Here is a 21,408-nt window from a genome sequence, read left to right on the forward strand (position 1 = left end):
CAGTTCCCCCATCAAAATTATATTGGGAAGAGAGGAGGAGACAAAGTATGATGGAAATATAAAGACTGCATGGAGAGTGGGGAGGAACCATCTTGGCACTAAAAAGTTTAAAAGAGGAAAGTCATCACCAGTCTACAGATCTAATAAAAATGCTGATTCCAGCTTCAGATGAGCAGTTACATCATTTGCTGTCTTGTGGCATTGTGAATTGCAGATTTAAAAGCATTGCTGGCCTGAACTTCTCAATCTTTCCTCTGAATGCTCTGTTCTTTTTCGTGGGAGGCTGGGAGAATGTTGAAACATGCAAGTTGAACATTACTTCCAAGTTTTTCTGACTATATTGAGTTGCACTGAGTTAAACTATTACATTGGCCGAAGAACAAAACCAAAGCTAAAAATAAATTCATGTGTATGAAAGGCAGCCCTAAGGAAACAGTTATAGCTTCAGATGCTTGGAGCGTACGTGTGTGCATGAGGAAGTGGGGGTTGGGTGCTAGAGAACAGGGGTGCTCTGCGGAGTGGGAATTAAGTGTACATGCTGGTGAAAGGGAGAAGAACAGACCTGTAGGTCTCAGCAATCAGAAGCCGATATTTTCTGTTAAACCATTCTGCATCTGTCAGATACCTGTTTTATGAAGGTAAATGCTAGCCTGGTGACCATGTAGACAAACGTTGTAGCCATTATATACTCAGAATGTGGCAAAAGCTTGCCTATGATTGCGTACATTTGAACCGGTTTTATTTAGAAAAAGGATTATTGAACTGGACACTGGGATTATTTTATTTTAAAAAGAAATCCCCGTAAAATTGTATTTCTGCAGCTATGAAAGATGGACTGACGACACCTAGACCTCATGGTTTATCTGAAGATAATTATTGAACCTTTGAGTCTTTATCCCCTTCAGGAAATTCAGTGCATGTATTGGATATGAGCATAAAGCAGGGACCTGCTGACTCAGAGGGAAATATGCCACCAAAAGAACCATATTGATAGTATAGTATACAAATATATTGTTTTCTAAATAGTTTAAAAGTTCTAGATAGCCACCACCGTGGAATTTCCAATCTGTTCTTAACCATCCAATTCTTTGAGGATTTTAAACAAGATGTGGCACCTTAGAGACTAACAAGGATTCCTGGTTTTTGCTGGTACAGACTAACACAGCTACCACTCTGAAACCTGTAAACAAGATGTGTAATCTGCAGGTGCCAACAATATATATCTGTGTAGGAACCAGACCTAGGAATTGAACTAGTTGTTTACATTAGTGCTCTGTAAATGAACTCTTCTCATTCTTCAGCTATGCTCGATCTTAGGCCATATCTACGTTACAAAAATGTCGACCTAATTTATATGGGCGTAGAGCCACTGCAGTTTTAATCCCTTGTGTGTGCACACTTAGCACATTGTATTGGTCATGAGCACTTGTATTGATTTTTATTATCAGGATGGGTCATTGTGGAATGGCTCCTGCAAGCCAGTAACAGTTAAGGTAAGCAATGTAGTGTCTACACTGTATCTGCGTCGACCTAATTACATCAACTGTGACTCTATGCCACTCAGGGAAATAGTGTTACTAAGGGCATGGATACGCTGGAAACTTCAAAGTGCTCCCGTGGCAGCGCTTTGAAGTGTGTGTGTGTGTGTGTGTGTGTGTGTGGTTGTGCACAGGCGCTGGGAGAGAGCTCTCCCAGTGCTCCTGGTAATCCACCTCCACGAGGGGATTAGCTCCGAGCACTGGGAGCGGTTTACACAAGCGCTTTAAAGCGCTTTGACTTACTGCAGTCAGGGTGATTTTTCACACCCCTGAGCAAGTTAGAGTGCTATAAAGTGTAAGTGTAGCCAAGCCCTAAATCAGCACAGAGAGGCAAGTATGTCAGTGGGAGCCAAATTTAAGTGAAGACACTTCCATAGCCAGGTCAGTGCAAGGCATCTTATGTTGGCTTAACCATGTAGCGTAGACGAGGCCTTACCTAGAGCCTTCATGTCACTTTCAAGTATTAGTTTTTTTCACAATTTGTGATCAAAATTAAATTAAATTGCTTTGCATTATTTCTGCTTAAATATGGTGTGTGTCTTGATTCTGTGTGTGTATTCTATATGTAAAATACCTTTAGTGAAGGAAAGGAGAAGTATGCTCTTTTCTAGTTTAGAAAATGGGCTTTTTTTTAACGAAACAGAATGTTTTTATCCAGCGTAAGTTAGTAGCAAATGAGCAGCATTTTTCTAGCTATTCAGTAGCAAACTCAGATTTAAATTGACAATCTTTTTTGTTTACATGTCATTGGATGCATACTGGATTTTGTTTTCTTCTGTGTAGCTTGGTAGAGATTTTTCTTTGTTCCCCGTTAGAATGTGTCTTGTGAGTGGGGCTTACCTGGGCTTGGGGAGTGGTGATGAGAGTAGTGAGATTTGTTTCGCCTTCATTGCATCTCTGTCTTTAGAAGTGGATTTGTATGCAGTATGCATGATTAGGTGGTGGTGGAGCTTACTGGAAGAGCGGGTGACTGACCTATATGATGCTCTCAAGGCACAATGATCATGGCTTGGTTTTCAGGTTGTCTGAATTGATTTTAACCTTTGACTCCCAGGTGCACATAAATAATGGAAATGTGGCTGTAGTTGAATGTAGTGCCATTTCTAATGTAAGCTTTTAGTCTGTTTGCAGTGCCCAGTGCTGTTCGCTTTAACCATTTAAAACAAGGAGCAGAAAAGCAAAAAAAAGTTCTGTTTCCTTTTTTTATTTCCACCTCCGAATAGTCAAAAATCATGAGTGTATTTAAAATCATGAGTTAAAAATAAAATTGACCTTTTTATATTTGCTTTCTAGTTTTTGAGTCTGGTGTGTGCATCTTATCCAAGTTACATTTTGAAGTTTTTCTCTGCAACAAAGAGGACTAGAAACTTAATTTTATTTAAACGAAAATGAGATTATCACATAACCGCATTTCTTCAGGAATGAGAGTTTTCAGTATAACAGCAAATATCACGAGTCTCACAATAAAACCATGAATTGGCAACACGGATTTTTCTCTTTGATGTTTTCTGTTCCTTTTTTTCTCTTGGATATCAGATGGCTTTGGATAAGTAATAACAGGGCCTTACTTGTGCTATTATAATACGAAAGGAGCCAAGGGTCTAGGTGTCATTTCCTAGTGAGTTGTGTGCTACATGATTAAAGAAGAAGAAAACTGTAGTTGAAGACAACCATTTGGTTGAAAAAAGGACTTGGAGCTAGATTATCTGGATTTTATTCTTGGCCCTGCCAGAGGTCTTGGGCAAATTTCTTAAACGTTCTGTTATTCATTATCCCTCTTTTTTAACTAATGGGATAAATACTTAACTTGTGTCTGAGGAGCTTAATTAGTTATTGATATAAAGGATTTGGCTGGAAGTCAATTTAGAAGAAGGAAGTATAGTTTTTCTTTGTTGGTAACCAAACTGAAAACCAAACCAAACATGATGATCACTTGCATTACTGCTTCTCATAAACTGGCTCTTCTTCCAACATTCCTTACATTTGGTTCAGCCTGGTGACCCAGATTTGGCACTGCAGAACTGTACTGTGCATTTTGCTCCTACTGATGTTTGAGTAAATAGTTTACAACCTTCTGTATTTTGGGGAGTTGTCTCTTAAATTTGTGTACCCTGCATATGCACTTGATATTTTAATGTTGAATTTATCAACAATATTATTTAAGTATTTCCTCTGATTCATTATGAAGACCTTAGTTTTAGCTGGATTCAGTGAGGTAAGGACGGAGAGTGGAATCTAGCCATGTTTGTGTTACCGGTTTTCTCTAGTTTAAACCAGTGTGCTGGTAAAAGCTGGATATTTTTTCCTTGTTAAGGCTTAGTCAACACTACCAACTTATATCAGTATAACAACGTCGTTCAGGGGGCGTGGATTTTCCACACTCCTGAGTGATGTAGTTATACTGACCTAACTCCGTGTAGACAGTGCTATGAGTCAGTATCTCAGCAACTCCTCTCTAGAGTTGCCATGTTTTTCTAAACAAGGTATCTGTATGTGTGGTCCACCATTACAGATAAACCCTAGTCTGGAGAAGCAACTTTTTTGGTCAGAGGACGCATAATTCAAGATCCTGACTAAGCTAGTGTGTTGTGTTCTGATTGAAGTGCTGGGATAAACCAAATCCCAGGGGATTAGGGGGGAGGGATAGCTCACTGGTTTGAGCATTGGCCTGCTAAACCCAGGGTTGTGAGTTCAAACCTTGAGGGGGCCATTTAGGGATCTGGGGCAAAAATTGGGGACTGGTCCTGCTTTGAGCAGGGGGTTGGACTAGATGACCTCCTGAGGTCCCTTCTAACTCTGATATTCTATGATTCTATGATTCTATAAATACATAGAGCATGAAAGAGAATCTTATTCTGATCCTGCTTTTTGAGGGCAATTGACTGGGCTCAACAATGTAGTAAGCCAAAACTGAATCTTATTTTCCAGGGAACTAATTTTCCAAGGATTTTCCAAAACCACATCATCAGTGCATTAGTAGTTCTTCCACGGATGCAGGAAATGAAAAGTTAAATCAAGAAAAGGTATTGACATTGAGCTGGCTACTTTGTCAACTTCTGTTGCAAGTGATCCTGGTTCTGCTGAAAAACACAAACTATGATTCCAGAGCAGGGGGAGAGTCTATTAAACCATACAGCTGAATAATTGCTCAAAAAATCCTTTAAAGCATTAGGATTTTCCTTGTAACCAGCCATATGTAACTGGTGCAGTAGGCATGCTAGTCTGGTAGTGACAGAAAATAAGGGAAGTCTGTCTGCAAGTGGGGATGCTAATACAGAGTTAGTACAAATATTGCTAAATGTTGCCGATTCTCCACTTGCTTAATGAAGACACTAATTGAATTCTCCTTTTGTATCTTATCATACCATACTTATTTTCAACCAAGAAAAGACCCTTGATGTAAATGGCATCCAAAGTTCAGCTCACCAGGCTATACTTTTTGGAGAACTGTTATATGTAGAGAAAGTGGAGATTGTGGAAGAAATACTACACTCCTTTGAAAATGTCTAAAACCTAGAGTTTGTTCTATGACAATACTTCTAGGGAATTCTGTGGCCTGTCTTAGCAGTTTGGAACATGGTTGAGGGAAGGAGAGTTCTGTCGCCTAGTCAACAGTTTGAACATACAAGACTTTGGTTTGTCTAACAAAATAATCCCCTCCAGAATATAGAGAGGATTTAGAGGTAGTCAAGAACAACCTGAGGTTTCCATCAGGCCTCCTTCGAAATCCGTGGTCTCCAACCTTTTTACACCCAAGATCACTTTTTGAATTTAAGGGCAACCCATGATCTACTCCACCCCTTCCCCGAGGCCCCGCCCTGCTTACTCCATCCCCCCTCTCTCCGTCGCTCGCTCTGCCCCACCCTCACTCACTTTCACCGGGCTGGGGCACGAGTTTGAGGTTCAGGTGGGCATGTGGGCTCTGGGCTGAGGCCAAGGGGTTTGCAGTGTGGGAGGAGGTCTGAGCTGAGCCTGGGGCAGGGGGTTAGGGTACAGCAGGGGGTGCAGGGTGCTGGCTCTTGGAGGAGGGTCAGGGCTAGGGCAGGGGCTTGGGGTACAGGGATGGGGTTCGGGGTGCAGGAGGAGGTACGGGGTGCTGGCTATGAGAGGGTGCTCAACGCTGGGGATTGGGGTGCTGCCTCCTGTGGGCGGTTCCCGGTCCGTGGCACAGTGAGGCTAAGGAAGGCTCCCTGCTTGCCTCGGCCCCATGTTGCTCCCGGAAGGGGCCAGCGTGCCTCTGTGTGCTGCCCCTCTCTGCAGGTACTGCCCCCAAAGCTCTCATTGGCCACAGTTCCCCATTCCTGGCCAATGGGAGCTGTGGGGGCACGCTGGCCACTTCCGGAGATCGTGATCAATGGGAGAGTCCCCAGGATCGACGGGTTGGTGACCGCTGTTCTAAATGAACACAGGCGAAAACTTGTACTCTGATAAAGGAAAAGACTACATATGCTCTTGCTGTAATAAACCAATACAATTACAAATTCAGAGCAGTGAGTTAAGCACTGGTTCCTCCTTGGAGGTTTCTCTACTGCTTTGGGAAATTTTGTATGTACTGGATATAAAATAATGTACCAGAGAAGGGTAAAATTTCTTTATTGATTTAGGTTTCTTGATTTAGTGATACCAGACTCCCTCAGGAGGTTTTTAAAATAAAGTTTAACAGGTATTTTACATGTACTGTAATTTGACATCAGTTATACTGTCTCCCTTGCCTATCAGAGAGAGGTCTGGGATAAATTAGTACTCCAGAAGACCAAATTAACAACTAAGAATTATTGCCCTTACCTACCTTTCGTTCTTTCTTTTTCCTTACTGTAGACCCCTGCTGTTCTAGCTCTGAATCTCCCCCGAGTAGATGTTGACCGATATGGGAACATATGACAAAATGTGGCAAAGTTGAAAGCAAGCAACTCATTTGTGACCTTGAATTAAGATTTTAAGATGCTGAAATGTTGTTACAATTAGGCCAGGTCTACACAGACACTTTTGCTGGAATAATAAAGCTAGTAATGCATGTAATTTAAAAAAAAAAAAAATAGTATTTTTCATTTGCCATTAGTGTAAATGTAGAATTGTCTTTCTGGAATAGGTGATTTTATTTGTACATGTGGTGTAAGCTGTGTCTACACGAGGAGGGTTTTCCGTTTGACTCTGTATAGGTTCTGATGCTGCATTCATTTCCATAATATCGGAGCACCTTCCAATAGCTCATTGAGCAACCTAACCTTACATCTGACGTGCTGTTTGTTCTCCTATCCTCTCCTCAAAGGGAGCAGCCTATGCAGTGGAATGTCCAGATTCATTTGTTTGAATAAATGCACCTTTTGCTATGTGTTTATGTCAGAGAAGGCAAAGTCAAAGAAATGCACCTTGCACCTGTAATGGAAAGTGGTGAAGTTTGTGATGGTCCTCAGTCCGTGGGGGAGTTCCATCTTCTTAGACCACCCCCAGATTAAGTTTTATGTCCTGCACAAATGAGCTTTAATTTTATCGTTGAGAGTTTCATTGTGCCAGAGGAGCTGGTATAACTTATACTGGTAAACTCCTTCTAGTATAAACAAGGCCTATGGTAATTCTCGTAGGATAAGTATGATCAGTAAATTGAAATGCAGTGTTGTGGTATAGGAAGGAAAAGGGACAAGAGAAACGCATCAATTTTTATGGCTTTTTTAATGCAGAACTCTCAGCTTCTGCCCCCCTGAAGCAGAAGAAACAGTATGATTAAATAACGAAGACTGTTTTCTCTGGAGGAGAGGGATGGAGAAGTTGTGTGTTGGCTTCTGATTGTGTGCTGCGTTCCAGCCCAATACTATTTGAAATGCCAGAATTATATTGCCTTGTTTATAGAGGCGAGTTTTTATATTGGATATGTTGAAAGACAATTTTAGTTTTTATTTCAAGGATTCAACTGAGCTCTAAGTCTATTGTGGACAAAAGAGGGGGAAGGAAAGTGATTTAATTCTCAATTTCAGCTCATATTTCTGTCTCCGTTTCCCAGATGCTTTCCACTTTATCTTCTATGGGGAATGACTCTGAAAAGCTGGGCAAGCTTTCTCTTCAGCTCTATAAAGCACGTCTGTTGGCTTTTGTTCAGCTCTCAACCACGCACTGAGGCAGCCAACAATTCAGTCCTTTCTGTGTGGTTATTTTTTCCCCTCAAATGAATATGCAAATTACTTGATTGGCAGTGTTGAATCTTAAGCATTTGTCAAAGTTTATACAGTATTTCACAAACTGACCTGCCCTCCTCCTCCTCTTTCACCTGTTGTATCAGGTTGTTGACCACTTCCTCAGTGTAATTACTGTACAGATACTAATTTTTTTTTTAAAAGAGTAATTTACTGCATGCTCTAAATTTTTTCTCATTAAGGCCCCAGTTCAGGAAAAGACTTTAAGTATGTGCTTAAAGTTATACCATTCCTTTCCTGAATTTGGTCATTACTGAAGAGTTTCAGAGTAACAGCCGTGTTAGTCTGTGTTCACAAAAAGAACAGGAGTACTTGTGGCACCTTAGAGACTAACCAATTTATTTGAGCATAAGCTTTCGTGAGCTACAGCTCGCTTCATCGGATGCATACTGTGGAAAATACAGAAGATGTTTGTTTCATGATTTGTGTATATAAAAATGAAAAGCTCATGAAAGCTTATGCGCAAATAAATTGGTTAGTCTCTAAGGTGCCACAAGTACTCCTTTTCTTATTACTGAAGAGCTGACTCTTCATTATTATTTCAGTAATTACTTTTTTTTTAAAACTGATTACAGAGGTGAACTTCATGTGGTTTTGGGGGTAGCGATATGTAAAGATAACTCAGACATGACTGTGTATCCTCTCATCTTACAAAAATAAGGAGACAGCCAATGAAATAGAAGGATAAATTGAAACTGATAATACGTGGTTACATTATGTATAATTCACCTATTGAACTTATTGTCACATGATATCATTTTGTCTAAGAGCATAGCAGGATCCAGCTTCAGCGCATAAACTAACCACTAATGGATAGGAAGCAGGGTAGTCTGCAAAGAAATTCCTGTGGGCAGGATTCTCAGGATTTTTACATATGGTTTTGATCACTGTTGGAAATAGGAGAATTGACTAGATGGACAACTGTCTGGCAGTTAACAGGTAACCTGGTTTCACTTAGTGATGGACAATTGTAAAGGTGTACACTATTTCAGGTAACTTATAGGATGGAAGCTTCATCGTGAACAGAAGTGTCTTGTATGTTTGCAAGTTGTGTTTCAACTCCACCGTGTCTGTCTAATTTTGTTTATAAGCCCATTGGGCAAGGACCTGGTCTTCTACATCTTTTATAGCTCCCAGCCTGTTCTTGGTGCTCAGAAAAAGCCAAATAACAGCAGTATGCTCGAACTGATAAACACCTATTTTTTCCCTGCATTCCTTTATTGGCCAATACATTAATGGCTACATATAATTTTTTTTAAAAGTTCTACATTCTGAACAAGATTAAAAAAGTAAATTAAGTAACTAATGTTAAACACCAACCATCCTACTGGTCACCATTGGAGCTCTTGCAACTGTTATCAATTTCTGGTGTAGCAAAAGGTTTTTATTCCTACTGTTTTTCTGTCCGTTATCCACTTCATGAGCTATGACTACTTAGTTTCTTCCATAATCTCTTGTGAAGGACTTTGACAGTGGTTTGTTGGGGTATGTATGGGGGGTTTTTTTGGTTGGTTTGTTTTTGTTTTTTTGAAGTCTATAGAAAGTGTATCAGCTTTTTCTTTCTCATCCATTATTTTGTGATAAGGTCAAAGAATTCTAGTAGATTGGATAAATACAATTTTCCTTTACAGAAACTTTGCTAGTTTGTCCCTTTCGCTGGTTATCTAGGTTTTATTATTTCAGCCAGTTTACCTGCTACTGATGTAAACTAAGGTTCACGTTGGCTTTCAGGATCCATTGTATTACATTTGATGTGATTCCTGAAGAGACAGCTAGTTGTAGTGCTGAGAAATATGTTTGAGATGTGTGCATCGCCATCATGCAGCTGGTATTCAAATGTAGTGCAGTGGTGGTTTAAAATAATACAGGTCCACTGCCTAGCAGGGAAGGAGAGCTAATAACAGAGCACCAAGAAAGCCGAAGTGCTTAATGTCTGTTTTGCTTTGGTCTTCTCTAAATAAGTTAATTGTGTAAATAAGTTAATACAATACTAACAACATGAGGTATGGAATTCAAGGCAGAATAGGGAAAGAACACGTTAAAAATATTTAGATGAATTACATGTATTCTAGTTGGCAGGGTCTGATGAAATTCATCCCATGGCTGTGGTTCACAAACTTTTTACTAAGGCGACCCACCAACTGCATTTGTCCTTTTTTAGTGTGACCCATCTTTACATATACAGTAACTCCTCACTTAAAGTCGTCCCAGTTAATGTTGTTTCGTTGTTAACATTTGTGGAGAGAAAATTCAGTGGACCCAAGTAGGCCTAAAACTTTGGTCAAGCTAACTGTGTACATCAAGCATAAAAAGAAAGTGAGGAAAATTCCATTGTAAGGCAATTGCAGCAGCACAGCTTAAAAAACATTAACCACAAAAGAACAACCTGTCAATAACAGGAAAAAGCTTGTTCCAAATATATTCCAAATAAGGTAATTAAGACAAAAGTATGTGTAATTTGTCTGTGGTTTTAAGCTTTAAAAAGCTGTGTGCTTGTCATCAGGGGGCAGCTACTTAAAGCTATAGTACCCCCCTCCCCCCCGCACTGGTAATCAATAAAGGAGCCTCAGGCTTGGTTTTAATCCAAATACAACATGTGGTTAATTTTTTCCACTACACGTTGCTGATCAGTTAGGGAACATTCTTGTTTAAAGTTGCGCAGTGCTCCCTTATAAAGTTTTTTGGAAGCCACCTGCTTTGTCCACTGCTTGTAGGAAGAGCAGTCCATTGCAGCTAGCTGGTGGGGGCTTGGAACCAGGGTGGACCGGCAGCCCCTCTATCAGCTCCCCGCTCCTGTAAATTCCCTGTCCGGCAGCTGCCCAGCAGACTACCAATTGCCTGCAGTTCAGCTATCCCCCCCCTGCCCCCCAACTGCCATGTGCTGCTCCTCTCCTCTGACTTAGAGCTGCTCCCGGAGGCTTCCTGCTTGCTGTGCAGAGAGGGGTGCTAATGTGAGGGTGTCCTGCCCCCCATCTCCACAGAGTGCGGGGGGCGGGACACAACAGCTCAGGACGGAGGGAGCTTGCCAGCAGCAGCCACTGTCTCAACTTGCTGATCTACTTGAAAGGAAGTGGGTATTCACCCACGAAAGCTTATGCTCCAATACGTCTGTTAGTCTATAAGGTGCCACAGGACTCTTTGCCGCTTTTACAGATCCAGACTACCCCTCTGATACTTAAAAAGGCAGTGTACTTAGAGTGGGGCCAGCGTACTTAAAGGAGCAATGCTTGTCTGTCTCACACACATGGTGTGTGTTTTGGTCTCTGTCTCTCTCTCTCTCTCACACACGGTGTGTGTCTGTCTCTCCATTCATGCCTCCTTGTAGAGTGTGAGGCTACATTAACAACAAAGTGTTAACCTTTGAGGGCTCAGCTGAGTGCTAGTTCATCATTTAGCAGTAAGGCATTCCCTGGGAAATAGCCCACCCTCTGACTTCACCACCTCAACCAAGCTTCACAATCATCATTGCTGTGTACAGTATTAAATTGTTTAGTTAAAACTTGTGTTTTAAATACACACACACACACACACACACCCCTAACCTCAGGGAGGAGATGAAGGTTGATGGGAGGAGTTGGAGAAAGAGACTGCTTTGTACTCACTCTGCAGCAGCAGCTCCTGTCCCATGGGGCTGGGCCCAGCTCTGGGCATTGTGACGTGGCACACAGGGTTGCAGTGACACTCAGGTTTGGCTGAGCCACCCCTCCGTCATGACCAAATTTGAGTTAGTGGCTTTGCGAGCTGGAAACATATGATATAGGAAATGTGACCTATGAGGAAAGGTTAAAAAACTGGGCATGTTTAGCTTTGAGAAAAGAAGACTGAGGGAGGACCCGATAAGAGTCTTCAAATACGTTGAGGGCTGTTACAAAGAGGATAGTGATCCATTGTTTTCCATGTCCACTGAAAGTAGGAGAAGAAGTAATCCACTAAATCTGCAGCAAGGAAGACATAGGTTGGATGTTAGGGACAACTTTTTAATGATAATGGTAGTTAAGTACTGGAACAGGCTTCCCCAGGAGGTTGTAGAATCACCATTGTTGGAGTTTTTTAATAACAGGTTAGACAAAGGGATGAGCTAGATATATTTGGGCCATGGGAAGCTGGGCTAGGTGACCTCTCAAGGTCCCTTCCAGCCCTACATTTCTATGATTTTATGCTACCCTTTTTTGAACCTTGGTACCATATAATCTCCTTATTGGCTTGGCTACTCACACAGAGGTGGATTTTCTAAAATGATTTTTTTTAAATGCTGCAGTTCTGACTAGCTTTATTTCCTGCTCACTTCAAAATAAACAACAACAATAAAAAGACATTTTCATGGTTTAAAAAACAGGAATTTTCTCAGACTTTTAGTATGCGACAGCCTTTAGACAGGAAAGGTTAATTTGCAAGTCCTTGGAGCAAAAGCCCTTTGTACTTGCTCAAACAGTGGAGCTGCCATCTTTGTCAACACTCGGCAAGAACTGGTTCTGCTTCGGTTCAATACACCTCTTTCTTTTTGGCTAATTCCCGGGGTTCTGCAACCAAAAGGCCAATCGTGCATGTGTCTCTGAACACTATCAGCATGTTTGCTTACTGTGTCAAATACTACTTCCAAAGGACTCTAACTAAAGTCTGGATGGGAATGAAAGGCAACCCTTTCTCTCTGGTTTTCTTGTAACACAGCCAGTGAATTTTTTAACTAGAGTGATTATATAATACCTGCACATTTGAGTTGTTTTGGATATCCATGTTTTATATGGATGGATTTTGCAAGCTTGGTCATTCCTTTCTGTATAGGAGATGGGACTGTTGTGTTTCCTGTTTTCAGGTTGACCTGTTGTTCTAATTTAACTTAGATAATGACTATATCAGGTATTTGTTTTTTAAAAACGGGCAAAGCATTAGTTTGGTATATTATCATTTAATGTATTAGATGAAATGATTTTTCAAAAGTGGAGTTCCTAGGCTTATAAAATTTTTAAAAGGAAAGTAATTTAATTAAAAATAATGGCTATTTCTCTCTCCCACTTTACCAACTTCTCAGAGTAAGAAGCTAAGGGCAGGCCAACAGTATGGGTGAAAGTGGATCTAAGCTACACAATTTTAAGTTATGTAGCTTCCGCTATGTCGGGAGATGCTCTCCTGTCGACTCCCCTTACTCTTCTTGTTCCCGTGGAGTACTTGAGTTGATGGGAGAGCGATTTGCAGTCGATTTAGCGGGTCTTCACTAGACCGGCTAAATCAACCCCCAGTGGATTGATTGCTGCAGTGTCGATCCACCGGTAAGTGGAGACGAGCCCTAAGATTAGATTGATACTGGAAGCTCTTGATGATCTAGCCGTGTTGGTTAGGGGTGGGTTGTGTGATATTTTTTTTTTGTTTGTTTGTATTTTTGGGTTTGACTGATACTTTTGCATCTACTCTGGGGCTTCCAGTAGTACAACTATATCAGCATAAAAGTGCTTCTGCCAGTAAGTACAGTGTATTTTGCTCAGGAAACTGGCATTTGCTATATTGGCAAAAGCACTTCTTGGCCCGTGTAAGTTGTGGCTACCGATGAACATTTTCTGCCTAGACTAGGCCTTAGAGATGTGAAATATCCTCTTTCTCCATTATCTTCTATACTTTGCTGGCCAAATCTTGTTGTTTTGGTACTACAGGTACAGAGACTGAGTATGGCAGCTGAAAGAAAAATCTAACATCTCCAGTTGCATCACTTGGGATGACTGTCACATGGTAGGCATGCTGACATCTTCAGCCCTACGTGAAATTTTAAGATCAACAGAAAGAAGATGACTCGATTTGCATGAAAATATCAGTAAACTTCTTTGTGTTGCTTTCATTTTGTCCAATATGTAATTTTTGTGTGGAGAAACTGAAGTTTTTAACCAGCTGTGCCCCTAACTGGTAAGCATAGTAAGAAGTTGCAGCTTGCATGGAGCCTTAAAAAAACTGCACTATTCAGGTAGCTAAAAATGCCTTTTGTTGTATCCAGACTGTGTCTTGTAGGGACTGTTTGTTCTTCCTTTGTTTTTATGGCAATAACTGGGGAAGGAGAAGATGTTATTGACCTTAAGTGCTTTTTGTTGGTTGTTTGTTTTTTTCATTTGGGAGCATAAAAGGATTTCCTGAGTCTTTCAGTAAATTGAGAAATTTCACACTGACAGTCTTTCTGATGTCTGAAAATAATTTATCCATTGCATATATGCATTTACCACTTCCTTTTGATGCTCTCTTTCTATGTTTTTAAAAAAATATGTTCTCAGGAAACTCATATGGATCCTTAAGTTGTTTGTTTTTTTTAAAATTTGATACTCTTGGGTTGTTAATACAATGGCAAATTCAGAATCATCTCCCATTATTTATTTTATCAAAGCTTGCGGGTGAAAATTCCTTCTGCAAAGTCAGTTACTTCACAGGAAAATTCCAGTGAGCCACTATCTTCCAGTATCTTCAGTAGCCAACATATATTTACTATATGTAATTTTTATACTTTTATTTTATTTTATTTTTTTGGGAAATCCCTGTCTGCTTCAGTACATTTATCTGGATGGCCCCAGTGGATGGCACGTCATCTTGGCTTCATATTGCTCCATTATTAGGTGAGCAACAGTTGTACTGAGGCTGGAACCAAATAGAGAGCAGGGACCACTCCAGCGTTGATAAGCTCCACAGGGGTTGCTTTAGTTCAGGGCCTGGAATGGTTTTACAAGCTTCTCAGCTGCCTCAGTCCCTGCAGAGCTTAGCGGTTCGTAGGGACCAAAACTAGCCTAATTGGAAAGTTGAAGCATTCACTGAGAAGGGCAATACCAAATAATTGGCTTTCCCAATCAAGCAGCTGTCTTTTGCACTGAATAACATTGGGGAAGGTAAATGGTTGCCTGAGAGGTGTCCCAATTAACTGGCTTAAAATCAGTTAAGTATCATGTACAGAATCTCCAGTCACTGAATGGGACTGTTGTGTGTGTCACAGTGTGGGCTAGTGGCACCTTAGACTAACGAATTTATTTGAGCATAAGCTTTCGTGAGCTACAGCTCACTTCATCAGATGCATTCAGTGGAAAATACAGTGGGGAGATTTATATACACAGAGAACATGAAACAATGGGTGTTACCATACACACTGTAACAAGAGTGATCAGGTAATGTGAGCTATTACCAGCAGGAGAGCTGGGAGGAAAAAATCTTTTGTAGTGATAATCAAGGTGGGCCATTTCCAGCAGTTGACAAAAGGTCTGAGGTACTTCTTTGTGTATATAAATCTTCCCACTGTATTTTCCACTGAATGCATCCGATAAAGTGAGCTGTAGCTCACGAAAGCTTATGCTCAAATAAATTTGTTAGTCTCTAAGGTGCCACAAGTCCTCCTTTTCTTTTTGTGGATTCAGATTAACACGGCTGCTACTCTGAAACCTGACGGTGTGGGCTGTCCTTTTAATGATACTCTGAGCAGGGGCCTAGTTTTCTGGGTGGATAGTAGGGGTGGAAGAATCTGCAGCACCATTGGAAGGCATTAGAGAGCTACAAAGCTGGTGGAGGGTGGCGATGAATTTCCATCCTTGTGTGTCCACTGTCACAAGTAACTGTTTAATTACAGTATTTAATCTTGACATTTGTTTTCAGCATGCTTTCTTATGCATACCTGAAATATTTTTCCTGTAGTGTGTGGTTTATGAGCTTTTTGGAATAAGGACCCTGTTACCTATTTCCCCCCTCCATCTACAGAGACTGAACTGAGAACATCAATTGATTTGCTGTATCCTTGATTAGTAATCTCTTTTGGTCATTACCAGCTTGGGACATATTAAAACTGCTCGGCTACAGCTGAACAGCTCCACACTCCAACTTCTAGCCAGTCATACTACTTTATAAAAAGAACAGGAGTACTTGTGGCACCTGAGAGACTAACCAATTTATTTGAGCATAAGCTTTCATGAGCTTTTCATTTTCATACACACAAATCATGAAACAAACATCTTCTGTATTTTCCACAGTATGCATCCGATGAAGTGAGCTGTAGCTCACGAAAGCTTATGCTCAAATAAAGTTGTTTAGTCTCTAAGGTGCCACAAGTACTCCTTCTCTTTTTGTGAATACAGACTAACACGGCTGCTACTCTGAAACCTACCATTAATTAGGCTGGCATATTCCCTTAAGAACTACCTCCTTTGATCTCACTTCTTTTCAAATCTGCAATAGTTAAAACCCTGTGTTTGACTTCCTTTAGTTATCTGCAGATGTCATGGGGGTGACATCATCATGACAACATTTTGAAATTCATAGAGGAAAAGGGGCTGGGAGAGCAAAAGCTATTTTCATTCAAATAGGTTGAACGTGATCATTGTTCTGAAAGAAAAAAAGAAACACAAGTAGAAAAGCACACACATTAACTTTCAGTGGTGTAAGAGCTGCTTTGCATTTAATGTTGCATGATGGAGCAATCATTTTTCCTCCTTTTATATTCAGAGACCAAGAATTTGATGTGAAACTATGTTTAGTTTTTTTCTGTATCATTTAAAAATGGCCAAGGAGATGATTCAGTCTTGATTTTTCTTCACTGAGGCTTCTTGGTTGAAACCACACTTGTATTTGGGGATGAGGCTAACCCTAGTCTGGGTGAAAGCAAGCAAACCGAGAGATTGTGGGTGGGGGAAGGGAGGGAGGGTTGCTTTAAGACTTTTTTTTTTGTAAGTGGTTTACTATGTAAACAAGTTTGAGGAAGATTGTTTTCATTACCATTGAATTGCAGTAGTTACGGCATTATCTACACCATTCATTTGGTGGCCCAATGCAAATATAGCCATTTATATTATGATTTAAACACAAAGGCTCAATTCTTTATTCATAGGTGCCTAACTGCAGGTATCTCAAGTCCAGATTTGAGCTCCTGAAATGAAGTGGCCTGATTTTCAGAGTGCTAAGCACGCTCTACTCCCATTAACTTTAGCAGGAATTGAGTGCTTAGAACCTTTGACAGCCCGGCCACTTTTACTGTTGTCCTCAACTTCAGGCAGATGAGTTTGAAAATTTGATCTTAAATTAATTTCTGCCCAAGCTATTACTGCAAATTAGGCTGAGCTGAAGGTGTGCTTGTTTAATGCAGAACTGGGGCTTGCTGCTGCTTTGCATTTTTGCAGGTGATGTAAACTTTCTAAGCAAAAACTTTTTTAAATTGCTATCAACAAAATTCTGGGCCTTAGTCAAGCAGACTATCCAAGTGAATTAGATGGGTCGAAGAACCTTTCTATTTTCCGTGGTTCAGATAATCAATCTTCTCTTTTTTCCTTAAAGGGATTTTGGATTAAAATTGAGAGGAAGGGTCTGAGTTTAAAAAAATCTGCCCACAAATTTATGATTTTTGTTAGCGTGTATGAGTTTTATAGACTGTTTTATCTCCGTTTCATCTGACATAGTCAAAATGGTTAAGTGATTTTGATTAGTGTTTGGGTGAGATTTGGGCATAGATTAAAGACAGCAGGCTCAGATTTCATCCTTCAAACTGATGTGATGTTGGGTGGAGGGTAGGAAACTATTTGTTGGCATTTTACCATTAATTTCAAGAGGTCCAGGATTTCAACCCTGGGGCTTGCAAACAGTACAAATTTCTGTTGCTCTAGTGGTGCTCACACACATTTCTGCAGTGAAATCTGTGCCTGTTGCATCCTCAAAGCACATAAAGGCTGCGGTATGTAGTTACTTCAGTGAGGAAAGAGTCAACTAGAAGTTCTTCCACATCTCTAAAAAGAAAAGGAGTACTTGTGGCACCTTAGAGACTAACCAATTTATTTGAGCATGAACTTTCGTGAGCTACAGCTCACTGCATCCGATGAAGTGAGCTGTAGCTCACGAAAGTTCATGCTCAAATAAATTGGTTAGTCTCTAAGGTGCCACAAGTACTCCTTTTCTTTTTGTGAATACAGACTAACACGGCTGTTACTCTGAAACCTTCCACATCTGTGTTACCTATAATGCTGTGTTGTAGTTAGTATCATAGGTCCGAATGAAGGCAAAAAGTTCCAAAGCATGTGAGCAATACTGACCTGTTCAATACTTAAAACTGTTCTCACTTTTTTCATAGGAACTGGAGGCCAGTTCTCAGTAATTACTAATCTTCTGAAAAACAGCTGTACTTTAAATTTTTTCCAAGTTAGCTATATGCAAAAAGGCATATTCAACATTTTTGTGTAGTTGGAAATCCATCTGTTTTTTCCTCTTGTACAACTCAAAAACAGGGGCGCAGATTTCAGTTAAACTTTTTTACAAATTTCCCTCTTTGGGCTGAGGCCAGGCATGAGAAACATCAGTCCAAAAGTTGAGTTTTATAGCAAGTTGTGAGTAAGGCTAAGATTATGTCACGGAGGTCACATAAGCCACGGAATCCACGACTTCCATGACACTTTCTGCTTCAGCCCCGGAGCTCTGAGCTGCTAGAGAGAGGCTCTTCTTCCTCTTCCTCTTCCCCCCCCCCCCAATTCCAGGGGCAGCTGGGGGATCCTAGAGCTCCCACCCACCATGGGCGCCAGAGAGGGGACCCTGGAGTTGTCAGCTGTAGTGGTGGTGGGCCCTGGACTCCCTTCCTGCAGCAGGGCTCAGGCTCCGCCCCGTTTTGTCACATTTATTTTTAGTAAAAGTCAGGGACAGGTCACAGGCTTATGTGAATTTTTGTTTATTGCCCGTGACCTGTGTGTGACTTTTACTAAAAAGAACTGTGACAAAATCTTTGTCTTCGTTATTAGTAATTTGGAAAAGGCATATTCTATAATGGAAGTTAAGTAGCATATGATAACAAGTGGATGGTATAATTTAACAGAAAATACTCCTTTTAGATTTTCTTTCAGTAGTGAAATAAAAAACACCTCTCCTATACTATAGTTGCCTTTTACAGAAATTTAAAGAAAAGTCCTTAAAAAACCCATATACCTGTTTCACCTCCCCCCTGTGGTTTGTTACCAGCCACAATTTAATCAAATAAAAATCTTGATTCTGTAAACATTCCAGAAGAATGGAAATGAAATAATTAAGTGTGTAGCTTGACTTCACCTAAAGATGGAAAAGGGATTTATGTTAAAGCAGCTATAGAAGATATTAGACTGTAGTCTTGTGAATCATCACACTTTCTTTTCTTTGTTTTTACGTGAGCAAAGTTATTGTGAATATTTCTTCATGGTAGAGTTAATTTGGGTGATGTGCACTGGAGTATGAGCCATTGTGTTGGCCTGACTTAAGAGGTGAGCAGCCCCATTGCAAAGCTGTACACAGATATGTCCACTCAGCTGCATTCACGCTGACATTGCACTCACTCATATGAGGCACCAGGACTTGTGGGGGCTCATCCCAGAGATCTTTGTGGTGCACTAAGATGGACCACTCTGATTCTTTCCCAGTGAATTGTGATAGAAATAGTCTCTCCTTCCCAGCACACAGGGGATTGTGGGAAGAAACTAGAGGACTGTCTGCACTTGACTGTGCAGAGTGAGTTACCAGCCTATGTGAATGCGGAACCTGGGCTGTAACCAGCTGGCCCAGGTAGAAAGCACCACCACGCTTGGGTGAGAGATTTGTGTATGTGGACAGAAGGAGAGAAAAATCCTCTGCTCGCTATTCAGTGAAGATAAGTCTCTTGATTTTCCCAAATGAAGCACAGCACTTACATATGTTCTTTCTGTGCCATCATCTGGTGTGCTGGATCTGCTGGCTCCACCGAGTTTAACTGGGACTAAAACCTGCAGGCTTCCAAACCATAGAGAAGAAAACAAACAGATGACTGTGAAAAAGCTATTGGAGAAACTGAACAAAGGTCAAGGGAACTGGTTTGAAATGTCCTAAAATCGTAATCTGAATTTGTGCGTGCATGGGCGTGTATGTATTCTGACAAATGAAATGGGCCTGTTTGTGAATTCTTGGAGGACTTTTGTTTTGTCACTGAGCTTTCCTTACCTGGTTTTACTTGAATAATTGCATTTTGTTTAAAAGGTGGGAGAAAGGGAGAAAGAAATGAGCCTATTATAGCGACTAATGAGCTATCTGTTTCAGCCTGAAGGGTTGGTCAGGCAGGGTGGTCAATACCTTGGAACCTGTTAACCTTTGGAAAATATTTGACTCTGCTGGGGGAGGGGGAAGGGGTGTTTCTTTAAAAACTATTAAATCAACTTTATTTCTTTTTGTAGAAGTACTGCTTGAATTTCTTTTTCAAGTTTCTAATTGCACCTTACCATGCCGGTTGGCCAGATAACCTGCCAAAGGTGCTATTTAGTAATCTTTTTCTACAGTAAGATTAGATTTATTTTCTTCTTGACAGATAACTCATTCCCTCATGGTGTTCATTCATGTCTAGAGAAATTTCATGCATTCTCTCTAAACCCCCATGCAGTGTGTGAGTTTAAGGCAGAAAAATCCCTTTTTAAAGCGTGAATCATGTGAGACTGAATTGGGCAATATTTGTGTTGCTTGTGGTGCATGTCTGTCTGTAGATATAACATTGTATTAAACTCACATTTGAGTCTGTAAACATAGATTAAGACTTGGAATTTCCTGAGTCTTTGTAGAAATAAATAAATAAAACAAACTTTGCCAAGAAGAACTTCATCTGCAAATGTTTCTAAATATGTTGCATGTCTGTTTTTGTTTAAAGCATGGGTGGCCAGGTCCTGTTCTCACATGTGGGCACCATACAGTGACATATTGTGCCTCTGAGTGCTACAAGTGTCCAAGAGCTGCAGTTTTCCCTTGTTGACACAATGTTTTGCCTGGCTTTCTTATCCACCTGTTTAAGTTCTTGCCCCATATGTTGATCCTTTAGGTACAAAATAGTGTTTATTCCTAAGTCCTTTTACCAGTCCAGAAGAGTAGAGTTAGTTCCTCCTACCATCAGCAAAAGAGCAGAGTTTTCTGATTATACTCTTTCCCTCTCCCCCCTCCCTTATCTAACTTCCATATGTTTCCTCTTAGGGTTAACTATGACCAGGTAACATGCTTTTACATGTCTTTGTTTACACTAGGGGTTCTCAAACTGGGGGTTGGGACCCCTCAGGGGGTCATAAGGTTATTACCTGGGGCGTCACAAGCTGTCAGCTTCCACCCCAAACCCTGCTTTGCCTCCAGCATTTATAATGGTGTTAAATATATACAAATGTGTGTTTAATTTATATGTGGGGGGGTTGCATTCAGAGGCTTTCTGTGTGAAAGGGGTCACAAGTACAAAAGTTTGAGAACCACTGGTTTACACGATTTCCTAAGTAGTGCTTAAAAAGGTATGTATTAACGTGTGTTAATGTGTTTTAAAACAGAGTTTCACAGCCTAGAGTATCCCTGTAATGTGATTTCTTTTTTTAAAATCCAGATTTGGCACCCAATATAGACAGGCTAAATTGTGTTTAAAAACACGTCAGCTGGTTGTCTGTCTCTAAATCCATTCTTTCACAAAAGCAGTTTCCCTGCCAGAAGTGCTCTCCCCGCACAAAAAACAGAGACCCGAAAGAAAACAACCGTCCATTATATCTCTTTTTCTGCCACTGCGTACAGTTACTGTCCCCCCACAATCCCTGCACTGCCACACTCGTCTCCTCTGATCCATATTAAAGGAGTTATTTTCTATGACAGTGCACATTGTCTAATTTCCCTGATTAATTTTGATGCTGATAGGTTACAGATAATGTGTGTAGGATTTCCCCAAAGGTCTCATGCGATCTGAGGGAAGA

General features: G+C 40.7%; 1 protein-coding gene across 3 annotated transcripts in view; it reads left to right on the top strand.

Moving 5' to 3' along the window:
* LRP6 (LDL receptor related protein 6) overlaps window positions 1-21,408 on the top strand; it is a 201,198-nt gene that overhangs the window by 73,394 nt on the left and 106,396 nt on the right. The gene's annotated exons all lie outside the window — the stretch shown is intronic.

The sequence above is a fragment of the Caretta caretta genome, chromosome 1 (assembly GCF_965140235.1).
Source record: "Caretta caretta isolate rCarCar2 chromosome 1, rCarCar1.hap1, whole genome shotgun sequence".
NCBI lineage: Eukaryota > Metazoa > Chordata > Testudines > Cheloniidae > Caretta > Caretta caretta.